Raw genomic sequence first — 23,071 nt, forward strand, 5'->3', positions numbered from 1 at the left:
AGAAGTTTTGGTTCTCAATAGCCTTAATGCTTTTACTCTCAGAATGTCCAAGAATGACTGGCTCATTTTTATTGGGAATTGTTTATAGGCCCCCAGCATCCATCTGATTCATAACAGTTTCCAAAATAATGGTGTCATTCTGAGGATTTCTCTCCATTGTTCCACTCTGTATTCTTCCCATCTGGTTAGCACACCACTCATCTTAATTAGTAAAATGCCATCCTGTCTGGTTCTTCGCCAGCAAGTCATTCAGTTCCCAAATCACTTCTTCACCTCTATCTGATAGTTTAGTGTTTTGCAGCAGGAAAACTGTAACATACCACATTCTTCTCCTAACAGGAAAAAGTGAAATCCTCTACAGCAGTGCTAATTAAGCAGAGTTTAACATTAGGTTTAATTTAAAGTGGCCCTCCTGAGACTTCCTAGCATACACTCAGGGTGTCATAAACTATGAAGCCACACTGCCTCTCAATTAGCATCCATTTATTTGGGATCAACACCAAGTGGCAATAAACAGGCACAACCCGTTCCTTTCTCCCCTATTCTGCCCGGCAGCAGCCTGCTCATTGGAGACTTGCTTCAGTAGCTTTAACAGCATCCTTTAGGTGCCTGAGTTAAATCAAACTGGGACTAAATAATGTGTCTTTCTTGGGGCTTCCCAGGTGACTCAATGGTAAAGAATCTGCCTGCTAAGCAGGAGATGCGGGTTCCATCCCTGGGTCGGGAAAGTCCCCTGGGGAAGGAAATGGCAACCCATTCCTGGGAAATCCCATGGACAGAGGAGCCTGGCAGGGTACAGTCCATGGGTTCGAAAAGAGTTGGACACGACTGAAGCACCTGAGCACACATGCACACAAAGGGTCTTAGGAGGCATCTCTCTCTCTCTCACCTTAGTTGTGTTTTACAGCTTAAAGTGCACCATGTCAGTCAGTCAACTGTTGAAATAACTTGTATTAAAAGGAAGACTCAGTCACATTCAGGATGGAATTGGTTTGGTCATAGGTGATTTTAGGCAAAGAATAAGCAGGCGACGGAGACTGCTGTGGGCTTGGGTCTATGAATCAAGCTGCCATTTACAAACCTCCTGTGTCTCTGCTTTCACACCTCCACCTGCTAGATCACACCTCCAACCCTCTCCTTCTGTTTCCTAGTGGGCAGGGCCTTCATTACCAGGTTTTCCTGATCCCTCCTTTCATTGAACTGTAAATGCTCAGTGTATCTCTGGCCAGTAGTTAATGCTACTCAATTAAAGTGTTTACATTATACCTTCCAGATAAGCATTTTTAGTATAGGTAGGGTTCAAAAATCTTTTTTTAATTTTTATTTTATAAGCCCCAAACACCTAAAAAGGAGATTTTAAAAGAAAAGAAAGAAATCCTAGCACATCTATAACATCTTAATCCAGTTGTGTCTGTTGTTTCTGCTTGGTAAGACCTCAATGCATTTAAAAATGAAGAGGTGGGGACTTCCTTTGTGGTCCGGTGGTTAAGACTCCACGCTTCCCCTGCAGGGGTCATGGGTTTGATCCCTGGTCTGGGAATTAAGATCCCACATGCTACACGGTGTTGTCAAGGGGAAGAAATGCACTGGAATAATACATTTTTAAACTGTCTGGATAAGGTGATCTTTGCAAATTCAGCCCGAACACAGAAGCTTTCTGTTTTCTTCTTGTTATGTAGATGAGAGCTAGAGTTTTAATAAATAATAAATAAGAGAGGTGGGAAGAAGAAAAAACTCCAGGAGAAATATCAATAGTATCAAACATCTTCTAGGTCCCATCTGTTGCATCGTCCATTAGCTGAAAAATTGCAGACAGCCCTAATAATAGTACTTGTGATTTAAATAGCACCTTTCAAAGAGCTTTGCTATCAGTAATCTCATTTTTTTTACAACATTCTTACAGGAGCACATGGGACAGGAATTATGATCCAAATCTTACAAGTAGAAACACTGTGGTACAAGGGTTAGTGATTTAAGCAAGGTCATGCTCTTGGCTGGGATTCAGCTGGTAAAGAATCCGCCTGCAATGAGTGAGACCGGGGTTCGATCTTGGGTTGGGAAGATACCCTGGAGGAGGACATGGCAACCCTCTCCAGTATTCTTGCCTGGAGAGTCTCCATGGGCAGAGGAGCCTGGTGGGCTACTGTCCAGGGGTGACAAAGAGTCGGATATGACTGAGTGACTAAGCATGTCACATGCTGTTGGCTGGGGCAGATAGAGGATGTGGACCGTATGCCATGACTATGATACACCTTTGCAGCAGCTACACTGTTTAGATCTGTGCAGACCCAGAGGCAGTATAATGTCCTGAACAACATTGTTCATAAGCTAACTGTAAGCAAAGATCAGGTTCTCTGCTTAAGGGAACACTAGTTGCATACATAATAATATACATTCTTTCTAAAAGCATGATGAGCTTCCTTTGCCTAGGTGAAAACACTTAAAGGATTATCACCTAACAGCCTTTCTCTAGCACAAATTTCTTGTTTAGATGGAAATATATATTTATCATGGCCTGAGTTTCGCTCTTTCTGTGTGTGTGGTGTGTGCATGTTTGATATGCTGGTCAAATCTGAGCTAGTGCTAGTAGAGCAAATTTATACAAAAAGCAACAGTAAATCTGGTCAGAGGTAAATATGTAACAAAGTTCTCTCAGTCTTAGATGCAATCCAGCAGGTTTCTCCAGGATATGCAGTTGGGTGTCATCTTCCAATGATGGAAAATATTTCAACTGGAGGTCCATATCCTTGGCTATGGGCACGACCACAGTGCTTCACAGAGAAACTATAGGGAGACCAGTAGCTCCTTTAATGTTTAAGAAATATCTAGTGCTTCAGAAGAGGACAAGTAACACATTTTTTTAAAATGTCATCTGGATTTCTCAGTTCTTCTTATTTTATAGCTCTGAAAACAAGTATCTAACAGATTCAGTTAGTTCATTCAGTCAACTGACAAATATTAATGAAGCCCCTGCTATGTGTCAGACCTTTATGAAGGTGCTGAGGCCAGAGCATAGAATAAGATAATCCAGGTCCCTGTCTGCATGAAACTGATATTTGAGGGGAGAGGTAGATAATAATAGGTCTTCCCAGGTGGCTCAATGGTAAAGAATATGCCTGCCAAGCAGGAGATACAATTCGATCCCTGAGTTGGGAAGATCCCTTGAAGGAGGAAATAAATGGCAACCCACTCCAGCATTCTTGCCTGGAGAATTCCAGGGACAGAGGAGCTTGGCGGGCTACGGTCCACTGGGTCACAGAGTCAGATGCGATTGAGCATGCATACATGTAGGTAATAGCAAGAAAAGAGTGGGGACTACAGAAAACTAACACGTAGGAAACAAAACAAAGAAATAAAATAGAGATTTTTAAAAAGTGCTCTGAAGGAAATAGGGTAAGGAGATGTCCACTCAGTAAAAGAGGAGGAGAAGGAGAGAAGGAGGGAGAGGGAGACACCTTTGGATGGGATGGTCATGGAAGATTTTCTAAGAGAGTGACATTGAAGTTGAGGCCCGAAGTCACTGTTAATATGATATCTGTGCTATTTATGTGTTCTTTCTCTCTACTCGATCCTTAATGCTGTAAAAGTAGAACAACATTTTATTGTTGATTCCTTTGCTGTAAAGCTTGCTATACAACACATGCCTTGGTTCTCACAGGCCAGTGGTTCTCAGGATCCCTTTACACCCTTAACAACTGTTAAGGACCCCAAAGACCTTTGGTTTATGTGGGTTATATTAATATTTAACATATAAATAGTTAGAGAAATTTAAGCATTTATTTAATATATGATGGACTTATTATTTCTAACATAAGTAACGTATATTTATTATACATTCATATATAAATATTATTTCTTAAAATAAAAAAATAGAACTGTGGCTCACATTGTTCTGCATCTTTGAAAATCTCCATTTTTTTTTGGCTTAATAGAAGACAGCTGGATTCGCATGTCTGCTCTTGCATTCAATCTGTTGTGAAATGCTGTTTTGCTTGAAGTGTATATTTTAAAAAATCCAGTCTTATACAGCTTTGTAGTTGGAAAAGGGTGAACCTCGTGTGTCCTCTGAGAACCTACTGTTTTAGAGTAGCTTTTAGTGCAATTTTGAGAAAAGTGAAAAATATTCGTGGAAATTATATATCTGGTGATCTTAATCATCCTTACATTTATTGCTTTCAAGTGGTTTATATCCCCCATTGTTATGGGCACATGTTGGGTTAAACTCAGACAGCTATAAAACTCAAATCTGACTTTCAGTAGCTTATTTCTTTTTGAGTGATTTACAAACTGACTTTTACATTTCTGAACATAGAAAATGTAGCAGGTGGTAGAAATTTACACACCAAGACTCATATTTTCACTTTATTTCCTACAACTGATTTCATGGTTCTCCAGAGACCTCATTCCCACTGATGGCAGAGCGCATTGGCTATGCCAGTAACACATACCTTCTTCTCTGCAGGTTCAAAACAGTCTCTTTTCTGTAATTACCCAGTTTTTCAGGGTCCCTTCCCAGGGGTGAATTTAAGAGAAGCCTGTGCTTCAGGGATTCACTTTCCTGGGACCCTCCCAAGTCCTTGGGAGTCACCCTAGCAATTTCCTATTTCTATTTTGCATTCTTTTTCCTGAACATGAGTCTTCATATTATAAAAGCTTCAGACACTATAAAACCTGGATTTGTCTTTCCCTTCCCCTTCTCAAGAATCTTCCCTTCTTTCTTCTTCTCAAGATGGGTGAGAGAAGATGCTATTATCCTTTTGGCAATGGGTGAGTGATGTTTGCCTTGGCCTGCCCTCTGGATTCTTGCTGAAGGAGCTCTGAAGTGCCCTTGGCCTCGTAACATGGTGTTTTGCTGACTTGGCCCTCCCCTTAGTTCTAGTGAGAGAAAATGTCTGGGGTCTGGCTGCAATCCTGGCTTAGCAGTGGCTCTGTTACAGCTTCCTCCCCCATAATCTTAGTGAACTGCCTATGAGCATGACGGCCCACACACTGAACAATCTTCTGTGATCACTCAGCCACGTGCTGGCCCTGGGGGAGAAAGTGCTCTCCTAGGCCTGCCTGTCAAGTACCTCCTGTAGTTACTACTCTACTGCTCAGGGTCCATGTGACTGTGAGGCTTTTTCTGAGAGGCTTATAGCTGGTCCAGGAGAAATGTATCTGTTTTATATGTATGTGTATATATATATGTAAGCCCATATGTACATATACATATATATATATGGGCTTCCCAAGTGGCGCAGTGGTAAAGAATCTGCGTGCCAGTGCAAGAGATGCAGGAGATTCGGGTTCAACCCATGGGTTGGAAAGATCCCTTGGAGGAGGAAATAGCAACCACCTCCAGTATTCTTGCCTGGAAAATTCCATGGACAGAGGAGCCTGGCAGGCTATAGTCCATGGGGTTGCAAAGAGTCAGGACTCAGTGAGCAATATATATTTAAGAAATATTAGAATAAGGATACATAACATTTTGAATAAGTTTCTTGATCCTAAAAATCAATGTAAAAATTAATATATTTTGGAGAGTGAAATAAAATGAAACTATGTATTTCATATTTATAAGAAATTTGCAGTCCGCTAACAATTTCATAGCTGAGTTCTAGTAAAATGTCCTAAATAGCAAGGAATTATGTAGGAAGAGGAAGTTATTCAATGTCTAATTTCATCCTCATACATTTTAATAAAGTGGGTGCACTGTTTTCACTGTCAGTTTCTCCTTGTCTCAGACTAACGATCCAGGTGCTGAATCATTTAGGGCATTAAGATCTTGATATTTAAGAGACATTCTTCCTCACTTTACCATGACTTAACTTTGCATGCTGAACCAAACATGGTGGAATAAAATAACACATAATGTACTATATTTTCAAAGTTCTTTATTTACTGAGTAGAGTATCTGTCTTGGACTTTAGCTCTATCTCCTATCATGGTTGACCACCAGCACTATTGTGGCTGAGGTTTACAGAGCCCTGCTGCTCTTTTTTTTTCTTTTTAATATTTATTTATTTGGCTGCATTGGGTCTTAGCTGTGGCACACAGGACTAAGTTGTGTCATAGAGGATCTTTGCTCCATGGTATGTGAAATCTTAGTTCTCCAACTGGGGATTGACCTTGCATCCCTTGCATTGCAAGGCAGATTCTTAACCACTGGACCACCAGGGAAGTCCCTGCAGAGCCCTTTCGGCTGTACTTCACATGTTATTTCCTCACATGCTCCTGTGTCTTAAGACTCCTCAGCCAGTGTTTACCAGGCAGGGAAATAGGTCTCATCTCTTCAGTGTGACTGTTCAAAGGGCTACACACCTGTATGGTGGCCTCATTCCTCTGTTCCCTGCCCTATATCTGTGCCTTTGACAACTGACTCCTGAGGGGCTTGAGGATTGGTTGTAGATGTTTACACCATCAGTGATATCTTAGAGTTCAATTTGAAAACTGGCACATCCCCTAAGTAGTCAGAGATAGATGTTTTTCACATTTTCTTTCTTTACTGCATTTTGTCCTGTTTGATCATGTGTTTTCTAGAATCATGGTTAGATAAACATTGGTTATTGTTTTGTTTTACCTTACTTTTGTAATCTAGTCCCCAGACCTTGAGCACGTCCTTGGATATGGGAAATCTGGGATTTGTGCAGGTTCTGATCCTTACTGAGTAAATTTGGATAAGTCATTTGACAGAAGTCTCTATATCTTCATCTATCATATGGAATTCAAGATTTCTTTAAAGTTTTGAAGAGATTATTTGTGAGCATGTACTGTGCTGTCCAGTTTTGACTTGGTATTATAATAATATATTTTTGACATATAGCTGGTAAATTTCTGTTGACAATCATGTGAATGAATTTTTGTTATAATAACCAGCTCTTTCACCTAAATCAACCAAACACCTGGTGAAATCCATTGTAATGTTATTTTGACTGAATTGATAAATAGGCATGAGAATTAATCTCTCCAACACCTGTAGAGAAAGTCCAAAATAGCCTGGAAATTTAACTTCGCTATTTAATAAAGAAGCTTCCTGTTTATCTCCTTAATGGCACCTGTATTACTCACTTTGGAGCCAGATGTTGTACTTCATCATTTCGTAACGTGTCATTTTTGCACACCGGATTTCTTTTCATAGTTTCTGAGGCAAAATCTATTTCATCCCATCACGAGGATATTGTTAGTGACAGCTGCAACACCTGAATAGGTAGCTTCAGCTTTCATATGGACATAGAGGTGGAATATGTTCTCAAAACGGAGCCAGTAGGGTATGAAACATATGGCTGGAAGTGGAAGAAGTGGAGAATAGTTTCTGTAACAAACTCCTGCGAGTTTTGACAGGGCTCCCTGATAGACTGTCACACCACCCCAGGCTAAGAGGCAGATAACACTTCTCCATTTCTAGTCTGAACACTAAGGTTTGCCTGAGGAAAGAACTTTCTTACATTGTTATCCAAAAATCTGTTGGGAGGCAGTGAGTTCTTCATTACTGGATATAATAAAGAAATGGTTTGTAACCTTCGCAGCTCATCAGATCCTCCTGTGTAGATGTTTAGACTATTTCCATCCACCCACCCCAACCCCACCTCCACCCTTAGATATTTAATTCAGTAGATCAGGGATGGGGTTCAGGCATCTATATTTGCAAGAAGCCCTTCTGATGTTTCTGATATGCCAAGATCAAGGCAGAAATGTATTAGATAGTCTAACTATGGTGTTGCAGAAGACTCTTGAGAGTCCCTTGGACAGCAAGGAGATCAACCAGTCCATCCTAAAGGAAATCAGTCCTGAATATTCATTGGAAGGACTGATGCTGAAGCTGAAACTCCAATACTTTGGCCACCTGATGCGAAGAACTGACTCATTTGAAAAGACCATGATGCTGGGAATGATTGAAGGTGGGAGGAGAAGGGGACGATAGAAGATGAGATGGTTGGATGGCATCACTGGTTCAATGGACACGAGTTTGAGTAAGCTCCAGAAGTTGGTAATAGACAGGGAAGCCTGACGTACTGCAGTCCATGGGGTCGCAAAGAGTCGGACACGACTGAGCGACTGAACTGAACTGAACTGAATTACCTAGTGAATGATTGTTCTAGGTGACAGACTTTAAGGTTAAGTTCATGTGAAAGCATGAAGATAAATCTTCATTTGAAGGGGTCAAAATCTGAAATGTATACAATGAGTAATAGATAAGAGAATTGTGTGTGGGGGGGTTTGGGAGGGAGGGGATATATGTAAACTCGTGACTGATTCATATTGTTGTATGGTGGAGGCTGGCACAGAATTGTAAAGCAATTATCCTCCAGTTTTTAAAAAAGTAAACTGTGAAGTGCTTCTGTGAAATATAATATGTAGTGGTGGGGGTTTTGGCAACTGAGGAATGATGCTCTATGGAAGGGCTTCCCTGGTGGCTCAGATGGTAAAGAATCTGTCTGCAAGGCAGGAGACCAGGGTTCGGTCCCTAGGTTGGGAAGACCCCCTGGAGAAGGGAATGGCAACCCACTCCAGTATTCTTGCTTGAAGAAGTCCATGGACAGAGGAGCCTGGTGGGTGACAATCCATGGGGTCGCAAAGTTGCTCCATGGAAAGGCACCCCAGTTAACAAAACATACCTGTGGACAGATTTGGCTCCTGGGTCTCCACTTGTACCTGAATCTAAAGTCTTCTGGGGGTTGAGGGGTTGGAGAGAGTCTTCTCATGCCTAGTGTTTTCTTCAGATTCTCCAATGTGGAAGAATCAGTACTATTTTCTTTTTTGGGTTTTTTAAGTGAAAGTGAAAGACACTCAGTCATGTCCAACTCTTTGTGACCCCATGGACTATACAGCCCATGGAATTTTCCAGGACAGAATACTGGGGTGGGTAGCCTTTTCCCTTCTCAGGGGATCTTCCCAACCCAGGGATTCAACCCAGGTCTCCCACATTGAAGGTGGATTCTTTTCCAGCTGAGCCACAAGGGAAGCCCAAGAATACTGAGGTGGGTAGCCTATCCCTTCTCCAGCGGATCTTCCCCACCCAGGAATTGAACCAGGGTCTCCTGCATTGCAGGTGGATTCTTTACCAACTGAGCTATCAGGGAAGCCAGGTTTTTTTTTAAAAGCCGAGATTTTTGAAACAACATTAAAACATTAAATGTAAGAGGTACATGTAAGAGGTACATCTTGTCGATTGCCTTTTATAAAGATGGAGGAGAGGGATATGATTAAAATGGATCCATTTCCTTCTCTTGTTTTATTCCCCAACTATCCCCTCTGATGACTTGTTTGGAGCTAGTGTGAATTACATGCAGAGACAGAGGATGAGATGGTTGGATGGCATCACCGACTCGATGGACATGGGTTTGGGTGGACTCCTGTAGTTGGTGATGGACAGGGAGGCCTGGAGTGCTGCAATTCATGGGGTCGCAAAGAGTCGGACACGACTGAGTGACTGAACTGAATTGAACTGAAGCAGAGTATGATGAACCTGAAGTTCAGTTTACCTTGATTTTTCTCCTGGATCCAGTTCTTAATTCTGTAGGACAGTGGTAAAAAAAAAAAACGTTAATAAATGAAAAGAAATATAAGTGAATAGCAAGCATTTCAAGAACTATTTTAAAGTTAGAAGTATTTTAGGGGCATCTGCTGAAAATGTTGCCGAACTGTGGTATTCATTTTTTTTCACTTTGGGGCAATGAAATTTTATGAGTCACTAAATACATATTTTGACATCTGGCTTCACTGCTTTTTTCCCTTGAATGCTGTAAATTCTCATCATAAGAGTTTCCTTCTTTTCAGTCTTTTGATACTACACTTTCAATCATTTTCTGGGTGATTTACAGACGGTTATACCAATTGCCACAGGTGTTAGTTTCCTATGAATTCTTTAGGCTAGGTTAAGGCTTTAGAACAAGGGAATGTTGAATTACATGTGAGGACAGGCTAAGTTTTGGTCTTCCTTAACTGTGTCATTTTTATCGTCTATTTCATTTGCTAATGTAAATGCTTATATCTAGCGTTATTCAGACATGATTTCTTTCATATTTAAAGATTCTCTTGCCTTACAATTTCTTTCCGACACCTCTAGTCTTAATTGCAGCTACCAGTTTTGGAACTCCGATCCATGTGAGATTCTCAGATGTTTTAATTTTGAATTTGTCTGCTGATTTTGTTTTGTAGAGAAATTAATTTTACATTGACATAAGATAGTGAAAGTTCTTCTTATGAGTAAGTTTAAAAAATTTAAAAGATTCTAAATAGGAGGTTTGTAACCAGAAGAGAGTTTTAATTTCTGTAACTGAGGAAGTATGTCTGTGCTGTTTGGTATATGGGGTCCTGGTTCTGTATTTGTGGATTCACACTTTGATGTATGAACTTCTATATCAAGAGCTAGATAATCTGGATTTCCCTGGTGGTCCAGTGGCTAAGACTACTTAAGACTCAGTGCATTCAAATAAATAAATAAACTTTTTTTTAAAAAAGCTAGATGATCCAATGGAAATGATATCAAAACTGGTTGCCTAGAGAATGTGTATCTTTTTTTTTATCTTATTTCCCACTTCTCAAATTTTATAAATCTCTCTAGTAGTATCTGTAAAACTCACATTAAAACCTGATCATCCTCATGAGGAGAAGGACTTGTGAAGAGGTAATCAATCATATTCTCCATTAGAAAATTTCGTGAGGAGGTACACTAAGAAGGTGCTAGGATGCTAGGGTGAGTTTGCAAATCACACATGCTGGGACATTTAGAATAATGTGAAATCCCAGCTCTCTAATAACCACCTTAATTAGTGACACTGAGAAAATGGGAGGGATTCCTGCCTATGTATATACACTTTTAAGAAATTAGCTCAGAATCACTCCGGAAAACCTAACATCAAGCCCTGGCTGTTTGCAGAGGAGGAAATGGAAACCCACTCGAGTATTCTTGCTGGGAGAATCTCATGGACAGAGGAGCCTGGTGGGCTACAATACATGGGGTCACAGAGTCGGACATGACTGAACATCTGAGCACTGGCTGATCACATTAATTCCTTAGACATTGCTGCCAGCATCTGATAGAATATGTTTCGAGTGGGTTGCTCTATGCATTTGCCAGCTATACTCTTGGGAATAATTGCTGAAGTAAACTGTAAGAACTCTGTAGCTCTTAGGGCTGCAATAAGATGCTTGGAATGGGGTATCACCCTGAATTGCTAATATTTCCCAGTAACTCTGATTTATAGTTAAGAACAACTTGGCATTTATTCTAGAATTGGTTGAATGGTTTTCACTTTTTGCCTTGTTTCTATTTGCTTTCACTTTTGACCTTGGAATTGGGGAGGAAGGTTTTGCCAGCCTGTTTTCAGTCACTAAGTTGTGTCCAACTCTTTGTTACCCCAGGGATTGCAGCACATCAAGCTTCCTTGTCCTTCACTATCTCTTGGAGCTTGATCAAATTTGTATCCATTGAGTTGATGATGCCATCCAACCATCTTATCCTCTGTCACCCTTTCTCCACCTGCCCTCAATCTTTCCCAGCATCAGGGTCTTTCCCAGTGAGTCAGCTCTTTGCATCAGGTGGCCAAAGTGTTGGAGCTTCTTCAGCTTCAGCATCAGCTAGCCTAGAGCCCTGGAACTCCTTGTTAGTTACTTTTGGGCAGTGGACATACAGTCCATTTGCCTGATGCTAAATGGCCAGTTTTGCTTTCCTGTTTTTCTGAAAGAGAACTGCTTCATTATGTGGCCTAGCTTTGGCTGGGGCCAGAAGTTAACAAAATTGAGACCCAACTCCAAGGGCTAATACTTAAGCTACTCGAAGTCAGTTATATTTTTTGTTTCATCAGCTGCCTGCACGCCACTCATTGGTTTTTACTCTCACTAACATCACGTATACTCATCCCATAAAATTTGATTAAAATGTTAGAATACATTTTTATTTGATTGCTTTTTGCATCTGAGCGTAGCTTCCCAGACAGCCACATCACACTGAGCACATTATTGATTATTCATGAAGACGCCCTAGGCATTGTAATTATTAGCTTTTCTTCAAATCAAATAGGCCTAGTCATATAACTGAAAAGATTAATAGGAGCTGGAGCAGCACATGAAGAAACTGGGAAGGCCAGCTTGCAAATCTGATTAAAATGTCTAGTATATTGAAATTGAGGAGAAGATGTAAAATTAAGAAAGTTACAAGCAGGAAATGGCAAACACCAGCTGAGGCGATAGGGAATGCCATATGTTATATGTTCTTCATGTTTTTTTTTCTCTTGCTTTTTTTCAAAAAGACTATATATAAAACACATTATATATATACATGCATACATTTCCTTGGCACATGTATCATTAAGGATCTCCTTGGAAAGTCAAGTTGATATATTTATTTTTTGGAATAAAAAAATCCAAAGTTATTTTCCGCAGCATCAGGTTTGCACTGATACCAGTAATCCCACGACTCTATTCATTGTTAAAGATTTAAAATTCTAGTCAGTTTTCTTTTGGTTTTCCTGTTGGATTTTATCTGTCCAAGTTCTGAGCTCGGCTGTCTCTCTGTGTTTCTGTTGATGAGCATCCAAGGAACGGTTTTGGAGCCTGTTCCCATCTATTCTTCCCACAATATTTGTTTAACACGGGATAAACAACTGATCACAAAGGATAAACAGTGATAGAATATTTTTAATCTTATTGTATTAGGGCCATGCGAATCTAGGCAGCATTTATTACACAGAAGCCAATGTGAATTTTATTTTATTTCAGAATGTATAGTTAGTTTTGAAGGTCAAAGTGAATTATCCTAAGTACGTCCCCTCTTCAGATTTATTTTAAAAAATTGACATTCCCCCCTTAAAATCTACTGTTCCAAAACCCCTCTGCATATTTAGAGTCTTTCATCGTATTCTGCTATAAACAATGATCAAGAAAGCATCCAATAAAAGTCTACAATTGCTAGTTGTTAAGAAAATCAACAGCATTTGCAAAAGGAGCAGCTATTCATCCTATCGCCTCATCTACATTTTTCCAGACTTAAATGTCTTTGACCTTCCAAGTTTGCCTTCCAGATGGCAATAGCAACTAAATTTCCTCTACATGTTCTGTATTCATAATTTCATGGAGCTTATCTTAAAAAAATCTTAGCTCTGATTAACAATTTATTATCAGTTCACAGATTTGCAAAATTTATATCAAGAATTTGCCTCTTCCTTATTATAAAAAAATAGCAATGATGCTTTCTTTCTGTTTTAGAAAGGAAGCTACCATTTAAATGACTTAGCCTCATTCCCCATCTAAGCTCTCTTTTTTTCTGTTGTCCTGGAACCAATGGGGACTGTTTTCCTTTGGACAGAACAATATCTCCTATGGGAGACAATGAATGTGGGCTCTAGTAAAACAAAGAAATCTGTTTTATTAACATCAAACATGTCATTCTGTATATGCTGTTCTCTCCTGGAAGACCCATTTGCTAGAAAGAAAGGATTCCTAGTTAAGTCAAAAATTGGTGGTGACCTAGCCTATCAACTCAAGCTAAAAATAAACTGCAACAAAGGCTATTGTTAAACTATTTTCTAGACAGTGATGACTTTAGCTAGCACAGTTGCCAAGTTTAACATTTTCAAGGGAATTTACTGATAGGGATACAAACGTAATTCCTCATTCAGAAGTCCAAAAGCTCTAAGACCTGGAGAGTGTTAAAGGGTTAGGGATTGTAAGAAGCTGTGTCTACAAAGATAGCAATAATCTTTAGATTATTCTACAAAGCCTTGAGTTTCTGAGTGTTTCAAGTAAGTTTCCCCCCTTCCCCCTCTTTCTTTCTTTTTTTTTTTTTAATGTAAGGTATCTACCCATATCTTAGTTGTCTATTGTATTTCATAGATGATGGGGCTTCCCTAGTGGCTCAGTTGGTAAAGAATCTGCCTGCAATGCAGGAGACCCAGGTTCAATCTCTGGGTCGGGAAGATCCCCTGGAGGAGAAAATGGCAACCCGCTCCAGTACTCTTGCCTGGAGAATTCCATGGACAGAGGAGAGGGACAGGGTGTAATCCATTGAATCGCAAAGAATCCTACACAGCTGTGCGACTAACTTTCACTTTCACTTTCATTTCATATATGATAGTCTAGGGAGGAAAATGAAACCTGGAAGTAGGGAAATAAATAAAAACTTATTCTTTCCATATTATAAATAAAATAGTAGTTATAAATACAAAATTCCAGGATAATTTGGCAGATAAATATGTCAGACTTAGCTGATTTTTTGTCTCAGTCTTTACAAAGAGATGCAGAACAGCTGTCAGGAACCAATGTAACTTATGTTTCTCAAGGGGGAAAGAAGAAAAACAGTAGGAAATAAGGACTATGCCACAGCAAATGATTAGGAAATTACAATGTTATGAAGTTTAAAAGAATTATAGTATCGGCAGAACAATTGAAGGAGAAAGTAAATGAGCTAGAGTAGATCAGTCAGTAGGTTTTGTAAGTTGGAGATGGAGAAGAAAGAAGATATTTTGGAACTTTAATGTAAGATAAGAAGTGAAACATAACTGTATTCCTATTTGTCATCGTCTCTCCTCTCTTCCTTCTTCCCTACCTAATCAACCATCACACAGGTCAGGTACACCGTGAAGATGTACACCAGTTATCTAGGAGCTCAGTATCCCTAATGCAGAGTGATTCTGACAATACATATTCCTATTTCAATTAAATCATCTGGTGGGACTCACAGAGTAAAATGCCGTACTATGAACCATATCAGTTGTGCCCTGAAAAAGTGAAGGTGGAGTTTTTGTTCTTATAAATACTGAGAGATGATGTTTCTATTAGTGTTTTTTTTTTTTTTGCAATAGTATTTGGATTTCTTGTGATGTTCAGGTATGTAGTATTCCAGGTATAGGAAGGTAAGCAAGAAGGGGAAAAAATAGAAGTATTTTGCAATTTTATAACATTTCCACTGTACTAATGCTTACTGTTTTCTTTCGTTGAAGTTTGCTTTCCTTAATTTTTCTGTGTTGTACATGCTCCTAAACAGAGTTGTCTTTGAGCAAAGTGTTACTTTTACGGTTTAAGTGTTACTGGGGGAATCCTATTTCTTCCCTAATATTTTAATTTCTTTCTCTTTCAGTCTCTATGGTTTGATTATTCAGAATTTATTTCTTCAGGTCTTCAAAAATGTCCGGTTGAAATTTCGTTATACTGGGAAAGGTGACATCTTAAGCCTTCTACAGACAAACCAGGGTGGGAGGTGGGGGTGGACTTAATTCAGTGAGATAAACCTACTAGAATGTAACGCGTATACTCTAAGTATGAGCCTGGAAGAGCCAGCAAAACTCCAAGAGGGTAGCTGAGCAGGGAGGTGAGAAGTTGTTATATAGATGGGGAGAGTTGTAATCTACTAGGAAGGAAACTAGTTAGCAGTTGAATATAGCTTCCATTCTAGAACTGAACAGACTAATTGCTTAAAACGGTAGCTTTGGGGGGCAGGTTGAAAAATTTCATGTTGTTCATCATTTTACTGAGAGTGATACACAAACAGGCTTACTTTCTATTTTAAAACAAAGAAAACAGAGGGCTCTGACAGAAGAACACTGTAATTGTGACCATGTGTGAAACCCAAATATAGGCCATAACACTATTTCTACCTGCCCTTGTAGGAACTAAGACATTTGGTGAACTACTTTCTAAGACTCCAAATAGATTATAAAAAATTTAGAAAATATAAAGAAAAAATTACACGTAGTATCATTTTTCAAAGACAACCTCTGATAATATTTCAGAATATTAATTTCTAGTCTTTTTTCTTTTAAATTAACAATGTTTCTCATTATCTTATGAACGAAATAGATAACAACTGTAGAAAGTTTAGAAAATTTAGAAAGTGGAAAGAGAAAAATTACACCAAACCATAGTAGAGATGGCCACCATAAATGGGTATATTTCCTTCCTTTGTTTTCTATTTTTTATTGTCTATAATGAGATGTGGTAGACTATTGGTTGACCTCAAAATTCATTCTGCTCTTCTTCTGGGGTACATGGCCATCCAACTATAATCTACATGTCCCAGGTTCCCTTGAGGCTAGATGTGGCCATATGACAAACTTCTTACCAATGAGACGTGAGCAGAATCATATGTGGAATTTCTGGCCATTTTCTGTAAGGTGATTGCTGGAGTCCTGAGGAGCTGTTTCTTTGTTTCATTGCTATTCACGGTTCCTGATTGCTACAAGGGAGCAGGGAGTTCCAGGCTAAGAGGGAAAATGCATCCATGCCAGCCTGGGTCCTGCCCATGGACTTCATCTTGGAGAATCTACGTGCTCTTTGGGTTCTCCTAAGGGGCTTCCCTTGTGGCTCAGATGGTAAAGAATCTGCCTGCAATGCTGGAGACCTGGATTCCATCCCTGGGTCAGGAAGATCCCCTGGAGAAGGGAATGGCAACCCACTCCAGTATTCTTGCCTAGAGAATTCCATGGACAGAGGAGCCTGGCAGGCTACAGTCCATGGGGTCGCAAAGAGTCAGACACGACTGAGCAACTATCAGTTTCACTTCCAGGGGTATTCAGCAGAAGGAAGCCTGAGGGTTTGTAACTTTTAAGTTAAGAGCTAATGATCCCCAAAGGAAACTATATTCACTATCTTATAATAAACTACAATGGAAAAGAATATATATATATTTTATATATGTATATCCCAATCACTTTGCTGTACACCTAAAGCTAACATAATATTGTAAATCAATTATACTTCAATTAAAAAGAGAGAGGGAGGGCCGAGCAGTCGGACAGGCTGCTGAGACGAACGCTTCACTGGGGCAGTCTCCTCATATCATGGGGAGATAGACGCTGCTGCCTTTGATTGGCCTTGGTCCTCATAGCTCCAAAAAGAAACAAGATCTCGATAAGCTCTATGAGCTGAAGTCCAAAGCAAGACAGATTATGAAACAGTTTGTCCCTCAGCCCTAATCAACCTGTCCAATTTCTCATCAATAAAACCGGAACCAGCTAGCATTCCTCCACAAGGCTCCATGGCCAATAGCACTGCAGTGGTAAAGATCCCAGGCACTCCTGGGAAAGGAGGGCGTCTCAGCCCTGAAAACAATCAGGTATTGACCAAGAAGAAATTACAGGACTTGGTAAGAGAAGTGGATCCTAATGAGCAATTGGATGAAGATGTGGAGGAGATGCTGCTGCAGATTGCCGATGATTTTATTGAGAGTGTGGTGACAGCTGACTGCCAGCTTGCTCAGCATCGCAAATCCAGCACCCTGGAGGTGAAAGATGTCCAGCTGCATCTAGAACGCCAGTGGAACATGTGGATCCCGGGGTTTGGCTCTGAAGAAATCCGACCCTACAAAAAACTTGCACCACAGAAGCTCACAGAGAATGGCGTTGATCTGGAAAACAACCAAGAAATAACGCACGGAAAGGTCAGGGGATGGACAGCAATGTATTCAGAGATACTTGAGCTGAGACCTCAGCCATCTCATCCTTGGATTTTTTTTTTTTTAAGGCTTTACACAGAAGCATATATTTTTTAATTAACAGTGCAGCAATATCTATAATGACTGAGAAGATCTGCCAAAAGAATAAAGCCTCCTACCCCAACTTCCAGTCCCTTTTCCCTGCCATCTCAAAGAAGAGCAGTGTATCTTCCAGAGAAGATTTTATTTGTGGTTTATTATAAAAGTGATTGAATAGGGGACAAAGCATTATGGTTTTGTTTGGTGAGAGAGTATTAATATTAGCAGGATTTGTAGAGGTTTCTGTTCCCTTCTCCCTCACCCTTCTCCCTGTACTTTGTAATGTCAGTGTTTATATGAATATGACTTTCATTTGCGTTTCCAGAATAAAGAAGTTATTAATCAAAAAAATAATAAAAATAAAAAAATTTAAGCTGCAAACAATCTATTAAGCCAAATAAAGGATATTAAAAAAAAAAAGATCTAACGAGCCCTTGGATAATGAGTCTTTTCCTATTAATAAATTGAGGGGACCTAGGGGAAATTTGGATTTAGATATTGAACTTTTTGTGAACACCATACATTTATAGATACTCTGTAAATATTTTAATAAATACATTTGTTTTGGTACATATCTCTCTATATCATTGATTAGTCTTTGAAAACATTCTCTTTACAGCTGTATAATAATTTGTCTTATAGGTCAACAGTTAAATAACTGTTGGACATTTTAGTTGTTTTCTTTTTTTATTGTTAGAAATATTTTTTGACATATATAATTTTTGTTTTCTTTGACTTACTAATTTTGCACTTTGGATAAAATACTGGAAGTGAAATTACTGGGTTAAAGGGCATGTGTATCTTAGGACTCTTAATGTTATTTTGAGGTTAGTAAACTGTGACCACAACTGTGAAGTACCAAGGATGGATCTGTAAGTCTCTTTTCAAAAGATATGTATATATCTCTTATACATATGGCAGCAAGGGAAGAACTCACATAATGTTTGTCCAAGGATTACAAAGAGTGAAATGGAATTCGCTCAGTGATGTCCAACTCCTTGTGACCCCATGGACTATATGGTCCATGGAATTCTCCAGGCCAGAATACTGGAGTGGGTAGTCTTTCTAATTCTCCAGGGATCTTCACAACCCAGGGATCGAACACAGGTCTTCTGCATTGCAGGCAGATTCTTTACCAACTGAGCTATCAGGGAAGCCCTAGGATTACAAAAAGCCCCTCATTATCAAGAAATTATGCCTGTTTACTCTCTATTGTTTCTATTAGTGAACAGAGTAGAACTTGCTTTTCAGTGCATTGAACAAATCAAGAAATTTGAGATTGATATTACCGTAGATCTTAGCTTAAGTGACATAAGACCCTCACAACCTCCCAATTCTGCTTCAGTGGAGGTAACAAAAGAGGAAGTAGTCTTTTTCCCACTTGAAGCAATTGCATACCTGCCACCTTGGAGCCTGGCTATCGTCTGAGATCAAAAGTTTTCCTAACAGCCATTCCTAAGACCAAGAGAAGCAGTCCAGAGGAGTCTTATATGCAAAGTGTCCCAACTTCAACAGATGCCTAGGAGTTGGGAGGCATTATTTGAATATTGTCTAGTGCTGTATGTGTCAGGGAAGAAGAGGAGAATAGAAGCATTTGGTTTAAAACTTCCACTTCACCGTGATGAGAAAACCCAAGTAAAACTTTGCTTGCTGTCGGGGAAGCAGCCCCAGTTCTGGTAGTTCATAACAACATTAGGGACTATTTGGATGCTTCAGTTTCACAGATGAAGTCTATAGCCTGGGGAAGGCATCTTGCTTCCATTGTGCAGATGTGCCATTTGTTCCTACTCTGAATATTTTTTTTTCCAATTTTAGATTAGAACTTGAAGAATCACCTTTGATGTGGAGTTCACAATGAGATTTTCCAACCATACTTCATAAAAAAACCCAAATTTTATATTTTTTCTAAAAAAAGAAATCTAGTTAGTAAAACTGTATTATTGTGATAACTGTAAGTATTCTCCATTGTGGGAAAGGAGATAACTTCCTAGTAAATGTACACCAGACCTACTTAAGAGTGTGGAAGTCAAATTCTCCACTTCCTCCACTCCAAGTTGGTTTAAGCCATTCTGAGCACAAAGGATAGCCCATCTATTTGTCCTTTAACATATGAAACAAGGAAATGACTTTGGTTGCTTGCCTTGGAGATAAGAAAAAGAGTGTAGTTTCTCTTAGCCCAGTGTTTTCTAAATGGCAAATCATTCATTGCCTGTTCCCCCTCACATTCACTTGTGCTACTTACCAGTGTTGCAGTGGCAGGAGCAATGTATCCAGGTTTCCCTGCTGCCTATAGTCTAGCTCAGAGCTGGTTTCATATGACCCCCTTGCTTGCCAGCAACTGAAGGAGCAATTAAATCATGTGCTAAGACTGGCTGGTGAATGATTGGCCAGGCTCAATTGTGAGTCCAGGCCTGCTGTACTATAGAAACAATAAAAACGAAGGAAACTAATTACAGCCTGTGGATCAAGGTCTACAGTCTATATAATATCTCATTAGCAGGAACTAGCCTCTCATTTTCCATTTCTTGCTGCATTCCTGAGGTCAGACATGATGCAAAATGATACTAAAGTTTATCATGGGGTTGAGATAGAGAAAGAACCAGCAAATTATGAGGCAAAAGACTAAAAATCAGGAATGGGGCCAGGAACACTGTAATTATAACAATTTTATAACTTTGAAACTACACAGACCAAAGAAATAGAAATGAGAGTCGAGAAATAGACCTGAATGTGTAAGGAATTTAGTGTGTTGGAATTTCAAATTAGAGGAACAGATATCCATTATTCAGCAAAAATGGTGGAGTTTTGGCTAGCTATCTGAAAAATATAAAGTTGTATCACTAACTTACTCCATAGCTGAAATAAGTTGTAGACCTATCAAACATTGAATGTAAAAAATAAATCTTTTTACATAAAATTTCTTACATAAAAATTGTAAGAAACACTGGACAAAATAATTTAGAAAATTGAAACAAGGAAGTCTTTTTTTGTATCTTGACCCAAAATCTAGACATCATAAAGTAAGAGACACATTTGACTAGTGAAAATTGCAGACTTTTGAAAAGAAAAAAAATCATTACTTAAAAAGTTAAGAGATAAATATTGGGGAAGAATAACTTCAGCAAAGGTGGGAAAAAGAAACAAGTTCCATTAATATGCAAAGAATGCTTATAAATCAATAAGAAAAAGAGGAATAACCCAATAGAGAGCTAGGCAATGGACACAAGCAACTGAGATTCACTTGCGATAGTAGAGATGAAAGAAAAGTGAGTGGGAAAGGACTCTGAAAGAGGTTGGTGGGACCCGAGGTGAGGAGACTGGATTTGTATGATATGCAGGGCAGCAGAGTTACCAGTGCAGAGAGCAAGGTACTGCCAGTCGCAGGCAGCAGGGACTCCCGTGGGAGCCCGCCAGTACAGACCATCTGTTGCCATCCAGAGAATACCACCCATAGCCTGTGCTGAAAGACTGCTGGGCTGTTTCCTTATTATGGCTCTGGTGAGAGTCTTTCATGAAAAGTTGCCTGCACATGGCATCTAGATTGTTCAACAGTTGTGACCTCTTTTTGCTGTGACATGTTATTTTTTCCAGTCTCGTCTTATTGCCCCATGTGGTTTCCTCCTTCCTAGAAATGTAATGCAAGGTCTTTGATTTCCAGAAGCACACTGGAATCAGGAAGGGAAAGCCCAACATGTGAGGTACTTGGGCAGCCCTGGGCGGTGACACAGCTAGCCTTCTTGTATCTGTAAATACACTTTCTGGAAGGATACACAGAGAAGGAACTGAAGTAAAGAGTCATATAACATTTATTTTTTAATGATAAATGAACACTATTTTGTAATAAAAATTGTTGAAATAAAGTTAAATACCACTAACCTCTCCCCTGCCTCCCTACAATTCCATTTTAATCAAGTTTAGGAAGCGTCATGGCAATGTATATTGCCTGTCATCAGATATTTCAGTTATTTAGGTGTCCTGAAGCCTTGAAGATGCTTCAAAGTCACAAGGTTGAAGCCAGCATGCATACTTCAAAAGACTGAAGCCATGAACATTGGGGTACCCGCATCTCTTTCAATTCTGGTTTCCTCGGTGTATATGCCCAGCAGTGGGATTGCTGGGTCATATGGAAGTTCTATTCCCAGTTTTTTAAGGAATCTCCACACTGTTCTCCATAGTGGCTGTACTAGTTTGCATTCCCACCAACAGTGTAAGAGGGTTCCCTTTTCTCCACACCCTCTCCAGCATTTATTGCTTCTAGACTTTTGGATAGCAGCCATTCTGACTGGTGTGAAATGATACCTCATTGTGGTTTTGATTTGCATTTCTCTAATAATGAGTGATGTTGAGCATCTTTTCATGTGTTTGTTAGCCATCTGTATGTCTTCTTCAGAAGCGTGTTGTTTAGCCTCCATATGTTGGAATTTTTAATAGTTTTTTTCCTGTAATTGAGGTCTAATCTTACTGCATTGTGGTCAGAGAAGATGGCTGGGATGATTTCAATTTTTTTGAATTTACCAAGGCTAGATTTATGGCCCAGGATGTGATCTATCCTGGAGAAATTTCCATGTGCACTTGAGAAAAAGGTAAAATTGATTGTTTTGGGGTGGAAAGTCCTGTAAATATCAATTAAATCTAATTTGTCTATTGTATCATTTAAAGTTTGTGTTTCCTTGTTAATTTTCTGTTTAGTTGATCTATCCATATGCGTGAGTGGAGTATTAAAGTCTCCCACTATTATTGTGTTATTGTTAATTTCCCCTTTCATACTTGTTAGTATTTGCCTTATATATTGTGGTGCTCCTATGTTGGGTGCATATATATTTATGATTGTTACGTCTTCTTCTTGGATTGATCCTTTGATCTTTATGTAGTGTCCTTCTTTGTCCCTTTTCACATCCTTTATTTTAAAGTCTATTTTATCTGAAATGAGTATTGCGACTCCTGCTTTCTTTTGGTCTCCGTTTGCATGAAATATGTTTTTCCATCCCTTCACTTTCAGCCTGTGTGTGTCCCTAGTTTTGAGGTGGGTCTCTTGTAGACAGCATATATAGGGGTCTTGTTTTTGTATCCATTCAGTAAGCCTTTGTCTTTTGGTTGGGGCGTTCAACCCATTTACATTTAAGGTAATTATTGATAAGTATGATCCCGTTGCCATTTACTTTGTTGTTTTGAGTTCGTGTTGAAACATCCTTTCTGTGTTTCCTGTTTAGAGAAGATCCTTTAGCATTTGTTGGAGAGCTGGTTTGGTGGTGCTGAATTCCCTCAGCTCTTGCTTGTCTGTAAAGCTTTTGAATTCTCCTTCATATCTGAATGAGATCCTTGCTGGGTACAGTAATCTGGGTTGTAGATTATTCTCTTTCGCAGCACTGTTTACAATAGCCAGGACATGGAAGCAACCTAGATGTCCATCAGCAGACGAATGGATAAGGAAGCTGTGGTACATATACACAATGGAATATTACTCAGCCATTAAAAAAAATACATTTGAATCGGTTCTACTGAGATGGATGAAACTGGAGCCCATTATACAGAGTGAAGTAAGCCAGAAAGAAAAACAACAATACAGTATACTAATGCATATATATGGAATTTGAAAGATGGTAATGATAACCCTATATGCGAGAC

General features: G+C 39.3%; 1 pseudogene; it reads left to right on the forward strand.

Annotated features, from left to right (window-relative positions):
- LOC145540452 (transcription initiation factor TFIID subunit 12 pseudogene) overlaps window positions 1-17,342 on the forward strand; it is a 33,749-nt pseudogene extending 16,407 nt beyond the window's left edge.
- The last annotated feature ends 5,729 nt before the right edge of the window (window positions 17,343-23,071 follow it).

The sequence above is a fragment of the Giraffa tippelskirchi genome, chromosome 3, assembly GCF_054371585.1.
Source record: "Giraffa tippelskirchi isolate mGirTip1 chromosome 3, T2T-mGirTip1v1.2.pri, whole genome shotgun sequence".
Taxonomy (NCBI): domain Eukaryota; kingdom Metazoa; phylum Chordata; class Mammalia; order Artiodactyla; family Giraffidae; genus Giraffa; species Giraffa tippelskirchi.